This window comes from Drosophila takahashii, chromosome 2R (genome assembly GCF_030179915.1).
Source record: "Drosophila takahashii strain IR98-3 E-12201 chromosome 2R, DtakHiC1v2, whole genome shotgun sequence".
NCBI lineage: Eukaryota > Metazoa > Arthropoda > Insecta > Diptera > Drosophilidae > Drosophila > Drosophila takahashii.
In genome coordinates, this window is record NC_091679.1 from 41,354,707 (window position 1) to 41,373,314 (window position 18,608).

General features: G+C 36.2%; 1 long non-coding RNA gene across 1 annotated transcript; it reads left to right on the forward strand.

The window, feature by feature from the left end:
• Positions 1 to 730: 730 nt before the first annotated feature.
• LOC138912275 (uncharacterized) lies at positions 731 to 10,989 on the forward strand. Its single transcript, XR_011417791.1, has 3 exons — positions 731 to 898; positions 10,469 to 10,735; positions 10,789 to 10,989. It is a non-coding gene; the product is annotated as an uncharacterized lncRNA (long non-coding RNA).
• Positions 10,990 to 18,608: the final 7,619 nt, after the last annotated feature.

An 18,608-nucleotide genomic window follows, 5' to 3' on the forward strand; every position in this document is an offset into this window, starting at 1 on the left:
GGTATGCAATTTCTTTACTTTTTGGTTACTTTCTCCCTGCTCTTCTGCCCCGTTTGGTTGGCTTCTTTTCATTTAGACAGGCAATCGTGCAAAACTATTTCAATTTGGCAACACCGAAGGCAAAGGTTTAATCTTAAGCAAATGTTTTTTATTTTTTATTAAGGAATGCACACCTTAGGAAATAAAAAGAATATGGAAAGTTATACAATTAAGCTTTAAACTATGTGAAATATTTTCCAATATCGAACTTTTACAGTTAAACTTTAAAATTCATTTGTATGTTTAAGCCTTGTTTGGACAAGTAATTTAAATAAATCAAACAAAACTATAATTAATTTCATTGGGCTATTAAATATTTCCGTCTGCACACAATGCAAGTGGCGTTAAGTGTTTAAGCTCCAATTAATCGATATCCCTCGCTCTTTTGATTAGAAATTCCCACTTGTCAGCGACTTACTTAGGCATCAACTCATCAATTCTCAGATAGACTCACAGATACATTTTCCGGCTCACACACAAGCCTGTTGACAATTGGAAATTGTTTCCCCGACCCATTTTCCACCCACACTAGGACACATGTGTGCATATCCTTCCACTCGAACTCCGTGGTGCTGTAAATTATGCATACAAATTAGAAACTACCGTCGTATGGGATGACGTAAACACAGAAATGTTGAATAATAACATTAATGAAAACAATGCAAGGACAGACAAAGAGAGGAAGTGGGCGGAAAAGTGGGTGGAAAAGGAGGGCAGGGAAAAGGACAAACAGCTGCAGGAAGCAAAAGCAAGCAGAAAATTAAACAGAACAAAGCAGTAGCAAAGCAGATGGCGACAAGATAAACACATACACTCCATCCATCTACTCTACACTGGAATAAAATAGTACCACAAAAAGGTATTTATAGTTCCTAAACCTTATGTGTGTGTATTTTTAATTATTTCTTTTGATACTAACGTTTTACTTATTTAATATGATCATTACTTATATTCTATACATTTTTAGTATGTATTTAATATTTAATAATAAATATTTTATAGATTATTTTTAATTTTTTAACATTTTAAATAATTTAAAGATATTATTTTTAATTACGTAAAAGTTTATTCTTTATCGTTGTGGGCGCTATAAAAATTGTTTTTTTGTTTAACCTCGTTCATAACATTTTTTTTGCGTTCTAAAATTTGAAATAAATAAAAAACAAATTTTTTTCAAGTCAAACTATTTTTTTTTTTTTCATATATACTTTTTTAGACATATTTGATATATTTATTTCTTTCCGCGTACTCGCTGCTTCTACAACAATCACAGTCAGTGCTAAGACAAAACAAACAGCACAGCAAGCCCTATAAATTTGATACGCTGCTGCTGCCGCTTAGCAACGTCACATTAAAAACAAAGAACTAGAAGGCAAAAAAAGGACGAAATCCCATCAGCTTTGATATGTCTGTTAAGTAATATTTGCTAGGCAAAAAAAAAAAAATAAAAAGAAACAAAAAATAGAAAGACTTAAATACTAACAGAAAACAGAGCAAAACAAATGAAACATTTACAACTCCAGACAATCCAAAGTTTTAAAACTGCACATGTATAGACGAGATAACTTTGGCCAGGGGAAGAAAGGATATGTTTCTATGCTTTTCGTATGTCGTGATTATTTTTGCATGCTAACTAATTCCCTCTTTTGTCCCGGCCACAAAAGATACATATTTTGTAAACAGTTTAGTTCTGTTGTGAGGATAAAATGTTAGGTTCGGAAAAAGGAAAATACAGGTGTGTCAGAAAAAGATTAAAGTAAAAATGTGCGAGGAAGTTTATGTTAGTATCAAAGAATAATAGAAAACTTATACGTTGAAAGCCTTAAATTTTGAAAAAATATTAATGCAAGTCCTCGCTTAAAATTGACCAAAAATCCTATGAATACCTCTATAATTTCACCGTTGAGGACTCTATCGTGAGGAGTCTCTCATTTTCAGCTCTGCGGTTTGGTTAGCCGCACTTTTGACTGTCCCGCAAATGAGACATGAAATTCACTTGCCCCTTAACCCATTGCTGGCCCCACGACCATCCAATCAAAGTCACCTTTTGCGGCCGCTTTTGGCTAGGTAAAGCCGCTCACTTATTCATTGGCAACCGCAAATCTTTTATTTGACTACGGGCAACTCCAACGTGGCATGACTTTTACTTTGGGACAGTTTTCGGCCACCAAAAACAGAGCCAGAATTCTCGAAAATGGGTTTTCCGGACGACGAGGAGAGGTTGTCGTTTTAGGTGAGTTGCCATTTTGCTTTTGCAAAGTTTTTTAATTAATTAGGAAAACGTCTAACTGAAAAGTTGCGGCAATTAAATGCGAGTTAAAGTCACCAAAGGCGAGGTAAACAAAAAAAATGAATTAAAGGAAAGAGAAGGGGAAAAGAAAATATTTAATAAGTCACTGAAGATGACGCAGTCACGTTTTTTTGGTTCAGCAGGGAAAAGACGAAATGGGGATGGGTTTTTTTTTCCCGTCCCAGCTGTCGGCCCGCATATGTGAAAACGTATACAAATATATATGTATTGGAGCGTGTGCCTGAGATATATGTTTATATGGTCTGCTTACACTTGCTCAACAAATATGCGCCTAATAATGCCGGAGGGTGGAGATTTGTCTGTTTCACTCCCTGGTTTTCCCATGTTCTCCAGCAAAGGCTTAAAATATTTGCACGTAAAATGTTTGGCGGAAAATCTCAACGGATACGCACACACGCTTAAATTTACAGACACACACATTGAGACAGAGATGGAGACACGCATTTGCGTTGTCATAACGCAGCTGTTGCGTTCTACATGGCGTATGCGTAATGCCTTTCAAAATGCCATAAGCATGTGCCTTTAATGACATCATTTGCCTGCAGAAATGAAAATGACTGCCAAGTGTCAAGAGTTGATGGTTTTATTGCTATATTATTGCATTTAAAAAGATGAAAATGCAAATTCAAATGGGGCCCAAGAAATATTATTTAAATTCGGGTAGGCTTCTCAGACAATCACTTGGCCACATTAAAAGTTCATTTAAAGTGGAGATTCTTTAGGAGAATTGTTATAATTTTTCTTATAAAATATTTAAGTTTTGTACACAGTTGAATTCTTCGGGTTTAATATTTTTGCTACTTATTTACTTACATTTTATATATTTCATTTTTATTTTTTTTTATATTTATTTAATACACAACGAAAAAACGAAACATTACACATTAGTCCCAAAGCACACACAAGCCGAGATTAATTACATCTTTCCTATATTTATTTATAGAAAAATTCCGCGAATAACTTTATTATTACTTTAAGAGTAATAATGCATGAGGTTTTATACGGACAAAGTAAAAGTTCTAGGAACCCCAAGAGCTTTACTAAATTAATCAGCATAATTGTGCTGGCAACGGCAAAATTCCATAGTAGTAGTCCTAATTTATTAATTAGTGATTCGTTAGTGTTACGCACTTTGGTGTTTTCCTTACTCACACATGAAGCAACTCGGAATCCAGTAATAAGGAAAAATATTCAGCCAAAAAATGGCAACAAAGTGTCGCAAAAGCAAAACACAACTCACATGCCCGAGAGCCCACGTTGAGCAGGGTTTACCTGTGCTTAATTAAAATAAATAGACACATGCTCCAATCCCCCTCCATTTCCCGACTTTTCCCCCCACTTCCCACCCTGCATCCTTGATGAGCCGCTCGTTATTATGCAGCCAGCGTGTTTGGCATTAACCAATATAAGTAGTCGGCTCTGCCAATTTCCATAAGTCAACAGGGGGAAAATAAAACGAAGTCAGCAATTAAAAGCGCTGTTCATCAGGCGGACAGCTGCTTGCGGTTAGTTTGGTTAGCCCGGCTAAATATTTTCCACTCCTTCTGGGGTTTTCCCTCCTTTTTTTGTTGTTTTCATTCCAATCTTACTGCCTGGATTACCCGTATTCAAATCAGCTGCAACGCCCAATTAATGTAAGCGGACACATTGTTGCATACTAATGAGTGGGTAGGACGACGGGTAAGATTGCCGAGGAAAATGGAAATAAAGATGTGCAGAACGATGTCTGTTACAAGCTGGTAGCACACTAATTCAGTGGTCAGACTTTTGAATTTTTGTTTGCCAGTGATTGGATTTTTGGTTTATTTAATTAGAGATTTTTATATTGAAGATCGTGAAATGATTACTTGATTTACTAAATAGTAAATACATTTTACAAGAATAATATGTGTTACTTACTCTTTAGAAAAATTTTATTTGTATTCAATTTGCTTTGCTATTTATAGGTATTATTACATTTGATTAGTTGCAAATTATACAATTTAAATGTTACTTACTCTTTAGAAATAATAGTCCTTACACATTTTTCTCTCACTTAAATAGCAAATCTGCGACGTTAGCATAGTAACAGAAATAACACCAACTTTGCTCATGTAATACCCACTTAGGCAGCTCGTTATAATTAAAGTTGTACCATTTAAAGGACATTAACATCCAGACAAACGTCTGACAAACCATCTCTAGCTGGTTCGTAAGTTTTTTCTGACTGCCTGACAAATGATAATGTAATGTCATCATATATTACGAATACGCCCCGTTCTCCCTTAGCTCAATTACAAAAACTTATAACTTTCAGTTGGCAAAAAGAAATAAAGCAACCTAGATCCAGGACTGGAAAAACAGATTTACACATACTCGTTACTAATGAAAGTTAAAGATGGCGCCGCCGGAAGGAAAACGAGAAAAGAGCAGAACTTACCCTCGCCTTTCTCCATTCGCAGTTATGGGATATGGGTATAACTGAGTATGTAGTGCAAATGAAAGTTTTTCTGAAACAAGCAGCAGAGATTAAGAGATGTTAAGACACAGGCAAACTACTTGGGATTGGTATTGCCATTGCGACAAAAGAAAAAGGAAAGCTTTGGGGAGGGGAAAGAAAAGCGGCGACAAACAAAAGATTAGTGTCTGGGGTTGCAATCGCATTTGAGTGTTCCCACATTTGTCGAAATTAAACAATGTAAAGTTTTGGTTGGGCCACCAAGCCGAACAGAAAGAAACTTTGCTCCGCATGTCAGCACCAAATATGTAACTCAATTAGTTTTTCCGCCCCTTATCCAACTCATTCATAGTGCACTGTGAGAAACAGGAAAAATTACCAACGTTGCATTCAATAAATAACTGTTATGGAAAAACCTAAATTTTATTTTATATTCCTAATATATTATTGATTTACCCATATTTATTTTAAAATTTCTAAAAATGTTAGTACCGCATAATTAATTTCCAAGACATTGAAAGGCTGTTAAAAATAGCTAAAATATTATTTTTACTGATTCTAAAGATTTTTATTGATTCTTAAATGTATTATAATTTGTTTTACATAATAAATATTTTTATTAATATGAAAGGCTTTAAAAAGTAAATATTTGTTTCCTGTGTACTGCCCGTTGCTCTGGCAAAAACTTTATGTGTAATACATTGTTGTTGTTCCTGCGGTTCATGTGGCCGGCAACCAAGTTGTCCATCCATCCGAAAGTTGGAGGTTTATCCAACCCCCACTCGATGCCAATCGCCGGGTTCTCTTGAGCGTTTCAATTATGTTACCCGAGAGTTCCTCTTCTGGCTGAGGGAGTTCGAGCTCTCTTCAGGATCCCGCCGCCGCAGTCACATATAAATTTCAAGTAATTGCTTTCGCCCTTCAACAGAAGTCAAGCCAAAGTTGTTGCAAGTAATTGCCATCTAATTGCTTATTGAAATTTTTTCCTCTAGTGGCGTTGGCTGCTGGATTTTTGCCAAACGGAGGGCAGAAAAACTCTGTGAAGGTTTAGGAGATGAATTGAAAGTGATGGGAGATGATTGAACAGGAAATCAAAGAAGTTTTCCTTAAGATTGCAAGTCACAAATTAAGGAAATCTGAAGGTTGTCTCGATTTTTTATTTAATTTATACCTCCTGTGCACAAAACTTTAATATAATATTTTTTTTGTATTTTATTAAAGGTGCGTCTTATCGTTAACTTAACTTTCGATTACCAAAACTGCTGACTCATGACCAAATCGATCTATTGCCCCTTCCAAAACAACAAAAAAAAGGGATAAGGGAAATGGAAGCTCTTCACTTTATTGAATCCATTTCTGTTGTTACTTTCAATTGATTGATTTTATTTGGCTTTGGGCCGACTTAAAGTAGCCAAATAACAAGTTAAAGTTGGACCAAGCGAAAGATTGATGGACACATTAAGTGGGAAATGGGGGTGGGGATAGGATATAGGGATGCTACGGATGAGGAGGGTGACACGGCCCTTTGGCGCCAGAAAGCTTTCGCCAATGAAGCGGAAATCACACAAAGATTTGCCCATATAAATGTCTACTTTGGCTTTGGCCAGATCCATTTCCTTATTTGCTGTTTGTTGTTCGTCGCGGTGATGTTGTTGTGGATGTTTCTCTTGCCGTTGTTGTTGTTGCTGTCGACCACATTATCCGGAAGCGCCTGGCAGGCAAACTTATGCAAACTAAGCGAACAAAACTTGGCCAAAAGAATGGAAGGCGACTAAGAAGCAATCCTGGCTGGACCTAGACGATGTCCGAAGTTTTTATGCCGGCGGCTGGGACAAAAAACTGTCGTAAGGAGTTGCTACACTGAGAAAATGCACTATAAGTTTTATTAAAAATGTACAAAAAATCATATGATAAGCGAAGTTGTATTTATAATTTATATTAGCAAAGAGAAACTCAGCTTAGAGCTTTCAATAAATTAATTGTCCTTAATTTGAGGGTTTTATTATAAATGAAAAAATTTTTTTTTAGTAAGGTTTTTGAAAAAGGTGTTGCTTAAAGGTATTTTACATTAAAACATTTTATCATGATCACAGAGATGTTTTCATTTTCTTTTTCTTTTTATCTATACTATTTTATTTAAGCTAGGCCCATTTTTTCAGTGCACAAAAAGGCGTTGAAGATGTGCAAAGCTTTTGGTCTCCCCTCTTGGCTGACCGCCTTATTGTACAAAGTGTTGACTTTATATCCTTCATTTAGTGGACATAAAAAGGATATTATTAAAAGCTTAGAAAAGTAGCCATTTTCTTGCCGCCCCTATACAGCCCCGCCCGATTTGCCCCATCATTGCATTGCAGAAAATACATAAAATATTAGATGACTTGAAAGGGAATACAATACAAGCTGATTTTGACCACACAAGACAATGACAATGGATCCTCTCCCATGATGCCCTTTTGTTCTGTGCTGTTTTTTTCTTTTTCGGCTGCTTTTTGGTTGCGGCTCATTTGTCTTTTATGATGTTGGTTCTGGGTGGGGAGCAAAAAAAAAAGCTGTTGCCAAAAGAAACCGTTCGTAAAAGGTCCATTATAATTATAAATGAGTTTAGCGCCCATAATACTTTTTATTCTCTTTTCAAATGGATCTCTCTCGTGTTCCCCATTCCTGGGGGGATGCTGTTATTACCCGGGGTTCTTTTTGTCAAATTGACTGCCACATTTTAATGAGTCAGTAAAAATTGCTGGCCCAGTTATGAAAGGAGGCCAGGAGATATTGCCGAAACAAATGGCAAATGGCCCAAATTGACAAAGAAATGTTAATTTTTGTTGCTTTCTGGTAAATATTTATTTTCCCTTTTGACTCGATTCCGCTTGGTCTCCTTTTGTCTTTTGAAATTTTATACGAGGGCAATGATAGCCGAATGGGGATTTTTACGGGGCTATTTGAGATACGAAATTAAATGGGATTTTTTTTGTACTATAGATTGCAGAAAGCTTTTAAGATACAAGAACATTAAGGAGAGGAAAAGGGGTAGAATAGGAATTATTAAAACTTGTTTTACTTCATAGTTTTAATATCTAACCACCTTGAGTATAATGATAAGGGATCACTCTGATAAAAAACCTATAGGTTTAAATATATTAAAAAAAAACCAAAATAATGTGGGATCACCAAAGAAATCTCATAATAACTTTTCCAGGAAATAGTTTAAATCTTATTGCTGAGAACCTTATTACAAAATAATAGTTCTCTAAAGGATCTTCTTATAAATTTTTCAATTAAACATGTGATATAAAAATGGTTGAAAAAAGTCGTTTAATTATTCTAGAAACTCTTTTGTAATTAAATTAAGTTAAAAGAACAATGACGTATTCTTGATTGCGGTGTTGGATAAAGTGTTTAAGACGGCCCTGCGGTGGTCCTGGAATTCTTTATAGCCCCATAAGTATTCCCTTTGGCTCAGCCCATTTGGTTCATTTTCATTAAAATGCTTGTTTGGTCAGATCCTTTTCAGCTGGCGCATATGTGCCAAAAAGGAAGGAAGGAAGTCGCTTCTCTCTTTTCGCTCCTCGCTTTTCAGTGTCCCTCAGTGTCTGTGTGCAATATCCTTTTCAAGTCCTTTGCCGGTGGTCGGAGTCCCTTTTATTTGGCGCTGCCACTGCCACGGCGCAGCAATGCGTGTATAATTGCTCAGACAATGAGCAATTGTTTTTCGTTTTCCATTTTTCAGTACGCTTTTTTTTGTTCGTTGTTTGCTTGTTGATTGCTGCGGCTCCCAGTTTTATTTTTTTTCGCCTCTCATTTGTTCGCTCCCCACGTTTCCTTACTTGTTTTTGAATTTTTCACATTGTTTGCATACATTTTGCACTCAGTGTTCGGGGCTGGTGTCCGTGTATTTGTTATGCAAAGAGGCCTCAAAGCGTTCCCCCCGTTCTTTTTTCCCCATTTTTCCGCCAATATGAGATGGGTTGTACACAATATACACGAGAGTTTGCCATTTTCCAAGCAAATTAGTTTACAAAGGACGACAAACCCGGGCTGTCCACCCACCGTTCTCAGTCCTCCTGTCTTTTCGAACCAAATTGAAAATGCATTTTAAAGCAGACGCCGACGCTGCCGCGGGCTAGAAATTATTTCATATATGCCAAGTTTATTTACGCTTATTGTTTGGCCAGACATTTCGGGTTTGGGGCTTTCATTCTCGTACACCGAAAGTATTGCTATGTTTTGAATATGATTTCTTGGCTATCGATTTCAACAATAACATGATATGTATGATAATTTTCAAAATATATCTTACCATTATATATACCCTCAATTGCCTATAAAAGACGTTTCAGTTATAAACCTAGCATTTAACAAAATTGGGTTTTTAAAAAATTTAGAAGAAATTTATTTTAAGTTTTTGTATTTCATTTCATAAATAGTTTTATATCCCCCTTAAAAACTGCACAATAAATTCTGCTATTAAAAGGTATTGAAATATATTTTTTTTAATTTTAGAAAAAATGTAATTGCCTTACGAAAAATAATTGGGAGTTTTAACAATATTTGAATTTCCCAAAATGTTTAATTATGAATATTTTTTCTCTGTGCAGCTTCCAGTTATTCTTTGTTTTTGTTTGTTTTGCCTCGCCTGGCAGTTGGGGTTGCTCATAATTAAGTGCGAAAATTGGCCACAGGTTCGAGTGTAGTCGCCGTGACCCCAACCCCAGACCCCAACTCCAATCCCCAACCTTATCCTCACTCACTCCCACAGATGCATGCAATTAGTTGGCCATTAAAACAGGCCAGCAGATAAACTACAGTTGCGACTGTATCTCAAATTAGTTGCACTTATCCCGCAGACTCCTTACAACTTTTGCGCCCACGTCGCCTTCCAATCAAGCCTTGTTTTTATGACTCAATATTCGGGAACTACGGTAGTCGGCAGACAAACTTGCCACACACAGCAACAATTCGCCACTAATTTCAGCGCTATAAAAGTTCTGTTTGTCGGCCATAAATGTCAAAGACAGCAGGTCAGATGGTGGGGGCAATATCATACTATACCATATACCATACAATATAGGGGGATTCATAGGGAGCAAACAGGCAATGAAGTCTCGCGTGTTTCATTAGTCGCGAATTATGACGACCTGCCTTTCCACCACTTGGTTTTATTTCTCTGTCTGGGCGATGTGACAAATTTGGTTTTATTTTCGTACTGCCACAGACACAGACCCCTGAGATATAGATGCAGATATTTCGCTTTATGTATGCAAATGTAAGAAGCGCGGAGTGCTGATACTTTCGTGGCAAAATGGTCATGGCAAGTTTAATTATGTTTGCGTTTTGTATTCGAGAGAACATTAATTCTTTTCCGTGTTTGGCATGCACAGGGAAAAATTCTATGGTGCAAAAATAATTCTGAAAAGTTAGGATCTTAAAGTTAATTTAATGTTAGATTGTATACCAAACTTAATAAGTTTACGGAAATTTTTATTTATACCTTCATTTTTATACATCAGAAAATAATTCTTTATTCATTAAGTTTTACTTTAAAAATGTCCGTGTACCTCTTTGTTACCACTTTTAATAAATATTATTAAAACTCTTAAGCTGTAAGAAAAGAGACAAGCTTCGTTTTTAATTAACTTGTGCAGCACACCTATGCAGATAGCTACATATTTTAATTTTCTCAGTGCCCTTTAGAAATTCTGCTGGCATGACAGACCAAAGAAATAATTTCTGCTAGTTGCCATCGCCTTCATCATCAACTTCATCGCCATCGCCAGGGTCTCAGACTTGTTTCGCTCCCCGAACTCCGGAGTTTTCTCAGGGGCGTATCAAATGTGACAGCTTGGCAAGAAGTCAGAGCCAAAGACGTAGACATACTTTGTACTATCGCACTATATAAATGCTGCATGGCTTACGCAGACAATCAAAATTCAAATGGAATATCGTACGAGGTAAGTATGTTCAGAGGATGATGACGAGACAGTTGAACATTTTTTCGTTCAAGTTGCATTTACTTGGAGTCTTCGTCGCCCCTTCCCCTTCCTCCACTCACCCTGCGTTTTTTGAGTTGCTTAAAATGACGACAGCTATATCCGCACATGCCAGACGAACTAAAGACCAAAGAACAAGCTGCCTGCTCATGGCATGATTTTGATGTTTCTTTGTTAATTTCAGTGCACTGGGAAAAACTTTAAATTAAACGGTGACCAACAAAAATATATAATATACTTCAACACATTATTTTATAAGCCCTTAACTATACATTTACCCTAATATTATAAATCTTGTTATTATTCCTTTTTTTATTAATTCCTATAATTTACTACAAATAAAAAAATATATAATTTACTAAACATAATAAAATATATATTATAAATTTTTTTAATAATAACAACATTTTAGGAAGCATTTTTAAGATACATAGATTACTAAAATATATATTTTTTCTAGTGTACCTATCCTGAATTTTTGATGTACAAATGACAAATGTTCATCTTGTACAATTGTCTGTGATCCCGTACCTCCCCTTCTTAAAAAGGTGTTGCATAAGTAGAGAACGTTTATCTTTGACTTACACACACCATTTGTTGTCTGCAATTAATTTTTTCGGGGGCCCAAAGCCTTTGACAATCGACAAAGAAAACTGCAAGGCAGCTGAAAGAATCTCTGTTTTGATTCCGAGAAGAGTTCTGGCTTTTAGGAATACATATCTGCGGTGTTCGGTTACAAAGAGTTCTGTCTTGCCCTGGAGCACAACTTCTGCTATTTAAAGATTTTCAACCACCCCCCTCCAAAGTGTCACTCAAAGCACAGCACGCCCCGCGCACTTAATTACAAAACAACGTGGGTGGTTTTTCTCCAACGGCGGGGGTCACATCTTTTTTCGATTAAAAAGTTTGCCAGTCGCAAGGCAATTGTCAGCTACATCCACTTAACCTGATGTCGTTGGGAAAATTTTACGACAGATTAACGAACGATTAACGGTGTAACGTGGCACTTGCCAACCAGAAACGTGCTCGGGGATTTCGAAGTGGAAAGATCCAGCCAAAAATACGAAGCCCAAACCCCAGGGCACTGGCGACGGCACTAGGAATTTATATTTCGCAGGTGATTTGTCGCATAAAATTCGAATAATTCATAAGAGCGCAAAAATAACAAGCGGCACCCACACCCACACAACCGCAGTTCCACACAGAGCGTTAGAGCGCCAGAAAGTATGCAATGAAATGCCGCAAAGTTGGCGTCGCTGGCAACGCGGCGTATGCGTGTTAAAAACTTTTTGTCAACGGCAAGGGTTTCGGAAGGTAAAAGTGGGTTGCTGAAGGGTTGGGATGGATGATTTCGTGGGTTAAGGTGGGGTCTCCAGCTGAGTGTGTCATTTCGCTTGTTTGACTCTTCCTTTTTCAGCTTTTCCTGTCCCTTTTTCCCGGCTTTTCTGCGCCCCTTTTCAGCATTTTGGTCACATTTTACCCGCATTCTTTTTTGTTTTTTGTTGTTGCTGTCAGTCTTGTATCTCTAACAATGCGAAAATTGTATCTTAAGCGGGTGTAACTTGTAAACGGATGGATTTGTATCTGCTATCCGTTTGGCGGTTGACTTTTGTTGTCTTTTTTATGCCGGCGGTTGGGGTGAATTGCGATTGATTATAGAGAATACTAAACCGAATTACGGGCTATGTGAGGGCCTGGAAAAAATTTAAAAAATTAAAGATCACCTAAAGATCTTAAAAGTTGTTTCTTTGACCTTTTCCATAGAATGTTAAAGAAAATATCCACATTATTTTTAGAAATGTAAAGATATTAATCGGTTTATTTTACTGATATTTTTATTAATTTTAATAACATTTAGGTTAAAGAATTTACAATATTTGACAAAATATTCAAGTATAATTCACATTATTGTTCCAAATTCAATAATTTAAATTTTTGACCTTGTCCTTTAAAATTGTTCTCCAACCATGGTAATATGCATATGCAATCTCAACCTATTTTTATTTGCCACTTTGTATGTGAATTTCCATTTTCGCCTTCAGATTTTTATTTCCTGTACTTTTTTGCAGCTCGCTTGCCCTTTGAACCGCAATTAAGATTGGCTCCACTCATATGCCAGCTGCTGCTGCCGCCTTAGGGGGTTATAAGCCATCCCGCCCCTTTTTCCGCCCATTTTCCCAGCCATTTTCCTCCCTATTTTCCCCATCCCTAAACGCTGCTTTGTCGTTTCATTTGCATTCTTATCGGCTTCGCTGCCATGTTTAAATGTCGCCAGCATGAAAGTTTTTTCCACCCAACCCCATGGAATATATATACGTATTTTTTGTTGATTTTAGAATGTTTCTTCTTGTGTTTATCTTTTGTCACATGTGAGTGGGGAGCCTCCACGTATATTTTTTTATTTTCTACTCTCTTCCTCATCTCTGCAGCTGTTGATTTTTGATATATGGGTCCCTGCGGTGTTGTTTGCCTTCGCGTGAGTGGGAGTGAACTGTGACTGGTGACTGCGAATGTGACTGGTAGTCACATTTCAATGCGTTCGACTTTCGGGTGTGAGCTTAAATACGTATACGTCAAGTGGTGCGGATGTCAGGGGTTTTCTGCTGTGTAATCAAGAGTCAGAGCAGGAAACTTGCCGGCGGCTAAGGAATCAAAGGCGGAAAGTCTTACAATTTTTTGCCAAGATAAAGGATTTGATAAGGGCATGTCAAATGAGGGATTTAGCACATTTCCACATTTCTAAATCTCTGAGCCAGATGAATTAGTTGCTAATGATGGTGACGAAGGGAATATAGCCAGAAATGGCTTTACTTTCACTTGATTTTCGAAACACGATAATTGCAGACATCAACAAATGGAGTCTTCTACAATTTACAGTCGAAATTCTCTTGGGGCAAGCTAAAATGTTTACAAAATGTTGGTCAGCTGCAAATTCTATCGAAATCCTGGGCGACTTCATTTCCCCAGCAAATTGTTATTTCAATTGTCAGCACTCCCACTACCCCATATGCAGTTAATTTTGTGCTTGTGACTGCAATAAATTTTAAATGCACATTTCCAATGAAAGAAGCGAACCGAACCCAATGAAACGAAACGGAAAACAATTTTGTGCAATTTCACTAAAACGGCATGACCATGGGTGTGCAAAAGGGGGTGGTTGGGAGGTGCTTCAGTGGGTCAAAATGACACACATATGGCCAAGAGTCCTGCCTGCAGGACCACCAACAACAATCGAGAATCGATGTCCTCGGACTTTAGGAATTCAGAGCTTCGCGACTGTCGACAAATGAAATTGTTGTCGGCAAAGTGCAGCGTTTAAGGAACCCCCACACACACATATTGCATTTGTATATTGCATTTGGCCAGCAATCGTCCTTTGCCATTTGCAGTTTTATGACAGTTTTGAAACCAATTTTCTACGAGTGTAAATTTGGTTTAAGTTGGTCCTTTGCGGCCGGAACTTACACTTATTTCGTTGCGGTAACTTGAACCACATTTAATAGCTAAAGTTTTGTGGTTTTGAAGGATAGGTGTGGTAATAATCTAGGCGAAATGTGTCTTGATTAAAGTGGTGTATTTTATTTTTATTATTGGTCATTGATATATGAAATTAATATGTTCAATACTTTCTCGATTTTTAAATTGAATTGTTTGATAGAGATAACTCTGCCTTTAGGGAAACTTAAAAAAAAAAATACTAAACTGTTGTTGGTTTACCCTCAAATAAAGTGAAATATTAATATTATAGTATTGATGCTTTTAATATTAATAGAAAGCAGGTTTATTAATATACATTGAATCCACAAAAATCTTTCCCCTTTAAAGTCTCAGTTTTCGTCAGTTTTCCTAGTATCATTTTTGACATTCCATATGCTTGTTGTTTGTGTTGCCACCGACATTTTGGCAAAGATTTTAAATTTTAAATGCGGCTAATTGGGAATAAACTCATTAGACGCCAGGCAACCACCCTTCAAACCACCTTTCACAAAACACACACACACGCGGGAATATGGAGCGTCCTTGTGCCGAACTGATGATAGCAAACCCCCTTCCCCCATTCCAACTCCGTTTTCCAAACATTTCCCAACGTTTCCACGGCGAATTTCATCGCACATTTGGCTTGTTATCATTTTCATGGTTGGTGCGACACATTGATGGTGAGCGAAAGAGAAGGGAATGTGGTGAGCGAGAGAGAGGGGTAGATGGCGGGTAGCTTGTTGGCCCATTTGTGTGCGCATTCATTGGCATTTGTTATTGGAATGGGGCCAACATTTGTTTTAATTATTATGAAAAGCAAATTGCATAATTAAAAATGTTAAATTCGTTTTAATTATACCCGTTACTCGTAGAGTAAAAGGGTATATTGTATTCGTGCAAAAGTATGTAACAGGTAGAAGGAAGCGTTTCCGACCCCATAAAGTATATATATTCTTGATCAGGATCACTAGCCGAGTCGATCTAGCCATGTCCGTCTGTCCGTCTGTCCGTCTGTCTGTCTGTCTGTCTGTCCGTCTGTCCGTATGAACGCTGAGATCTCGGAAACTATAAAAGCTAGAAGATTGACATTTTGCATGCAGATTCTAGGAGTTCCTACGCAGCGCAAGTTTGTTTCAAAAGGGTGCCACGCCCCCTCTAACGCCCACAATCGCATATATACGATTTTAAAAATTTCAATATTTTGGAAAAGTAAAAATGCAGTTTTATTGTGTTTATCAATACCTATCGAAATGTAGAAGAAATTTTTTAAATCGGACCATTCGTTAAAAAGTTACGGCGGATCAAAGTTTTTCTCCATCTCTTTCGCACTCCCTTTAGCTGAGTAACGGGTATCTGATAGTCGGGGCACCCGACTATAGCGTTCTCTCTTGTTTTTAATTACAATTAATTCGATGCGCAGCTTTTTGAATATACCAATGAAGCGGAAAAGGTTAAAAGCCAGAAAGGTAATAGAACGGGTGTGCACTAATGGGTTAATTGCCGGCACTGGGATTGCTTCACACATTGGAGTGAAACTCCCGCTGTGTAGAGATTCCAATTAACGTGCTACGTATAGGAACGTTAGCTGTTATCAGGAGTGGTTTTTCAGGCCAGACCTAAGATTTTTCGTCCTCTGATGATGGATGGTGATGGTGGCTTGCATGTGGGGCAATCAAATGGTCGTAATGTCATCAACACCAGCCATAAGTGGTCAGCAGGACCAAAGGATCTCGCACTCGCACACACGTGCACACATGACAGGATGACGATGATGAGTCACTTTGGTCACGAAGCTATTTTTACGCTTGATTACACGATAAATGAAAATCAAACGTTTGATTGCTTAATGCCTGGGACTAAGGGTCATCCGCTCGGGCAGGGCACCACCCGCCCAAAAGAAGTGCTGCAATTTCGCAAAAGTATAAGTCTCTGGGGAAAGCTTATAGAGGAGAGTGCACTGAGAAATAATAAGGTAAAAAGTTTCCAGTATGTGAGTAAATATCAGGGACCGTAAATAATCATTATTAATTTTTTTTTTAATAAAAAAATCATGGTCAAAGAACAATCCTAGAAAAAAAAGAACTATACCAGTACACTTTTTAAGCACCATAGTTTCAATATCCGGCTTAATTTTTATTTTTCCAATTTTTATTTAAAACTCGAAGGATAATCGTTATTTTTTGAGTTTTTTATAAAACTCTAAAAGTAATGATTATTTTTTGAGTTTATTTCAACTCTAGAAATAATGATTATTTTTTGAGTATTATTTTCCGCTTGACAAATAACGCTTACTTTTTGATTTTTATTTTCTAATTGAAAAATAAAACTTATTCCTTGAGTTTTATTTTTTGATCAGAAAATAAAACTCGAAGTCTAATTTCTTTGAATTCAAGAGGTTAGGCTGTGAAAGTGGTTAGCAAATATACTAAGTAGACCACGGCCAACAAATTAAGGATATTTTTAAGTTTGTACAATTACCGGGAACCGCCAAAAACAAAGACAAAGTACTCGTCTTAAGCAAGTAGAGCAAAACATTAAGTAACGCTGCAGTCGTGTGCCAAATTAAAATGGGCATCTAAGAGCGATCCTAGCGATCGGTAGTGACACCGCAGACCATGCAAGGCATCTAAACATGGTTACTTAAAGAAATCTAATATTCTTCCTAATGCCAACACACAAAAAGAAGCTAAGGTGATTCACTGTTCTTAAATGTTTCTAAAGAATTCGGGGTTTGTATTCTTATATGATAAAGAATCTTAGGTGTTGCCGATAAACTCTTAAATCCAGAGAGGAACACAAACATAAACAAAAAATCGCAAATTTTTAAATAGATGATGGCCATGTAGCTAAATACTGGTAAAATGGCGTCACCAAAGACACTTTATTATATGATATAAAAAGCGCAAATTCTGTAAAAGATCATCTTTTTTTCAACATCGATTACACTGTGCAGCATTTTTAGTGTTTTTTAAATTTACCTAAACTGCGTTTTCCGAAAAGTTCCCCGACGCAAGGATTCTTAGCAAAAGGACCTCAAAGTTCGAAAAATGCTGAAATTGGCCAACTTTCCAGAAATCTCAGAGGCAAAAGGATGCATAGTTTGATTCGATGTATAAGTTTTTTAAAAGATACACTCTTTATCTTTCGAACTCCATACTTAGAATAATTTGTTTAAAGCAGAAACAAATTCTAGAAAACATAGTCAAAAAACATAAAAGTATACAGCTGCGGTCAAAATAGTAGTAGTGTTGCCGCCCTGGTTATTTTAAAGTTTGTTGTTGTAATTGATCTTTTCCTGGTAATATTGTATTGATTATAATTTTACTATTAGACTAATTGGATAAAAAAAGTTACAACATCAAACTTTTAAAAACACAGGGCGGCAACACTACTACTATTTTGACCGCAGCTGTATGTTTTTAAGATTTTTGACTATGTTTTCTGGAATTTATTTCTGCCTTAAAAATAAATCCTAAAATTATTAAATTATTAATTATATTTTCAAAAGTAGATGATGTCTATAATCTTACCACCCTGGGTCAGTCATTCTTAAAGTTGGCCACCTTTCTGCTTTTCGAACGCATAACACCTGATTTGGCTTCATTATATGTAAGTTTTAGGCAGAGAATTTTTTCTTGGTTTTTGGCGGTTTCCGGTTATTGTATAAAATTAAAAGTGCCCTTAATGTGTTGGCCGTGGTCTACTTAGTACATTTGCTAACCGCTTTTAAAGCCAAACCTCTTAAATTCAAAGAAATTGGACTTCGAGTTTTATTTTTTGATCAAAAAATAAAACTCAAGGAATAAGTTTTATTTTTCAATCAGAAAATAAAAATCAAAAAGTAAGCGTTATTTGTCAAGCGGAAAATAATACTCAAAAAATAATCATTATTTCTAGAGTTGAAATACAACTCAAAAAATAATCATTACTTTTAGAGTTTTACAAAAAACTCAAAAAATAACGATTATTTTTGGATTAATAAATAAACTCAAAAAATAATCATTAAAGATTGAGTTTTTGGATAAAACTTATAATCATTACGGTCCCTGGTAAATATAAAAGGTAAAGAAAAACAAAAGATCTTTTCTTACCATCATTATAAAGCATAATAGAGTCATTTGAAAGAAAACTAATTTTTTAAAATAAAGGGCCTTCTTATAAAATTAGTACTGGACTTCGATCCAATATTTTTAGGTAAAAATATTTATTTAACTTATTTTTTAGTATTTTAATTTTTTTAAAAATTTTTTCCCAAAATTTTAAACATTGTTTTAAAATTATTGTTTGAAATTATTATTTTTAATGATTTAAAATAGATTGAATCGTTGAAAAGTAATCTAAATATCTTATAGAAAAT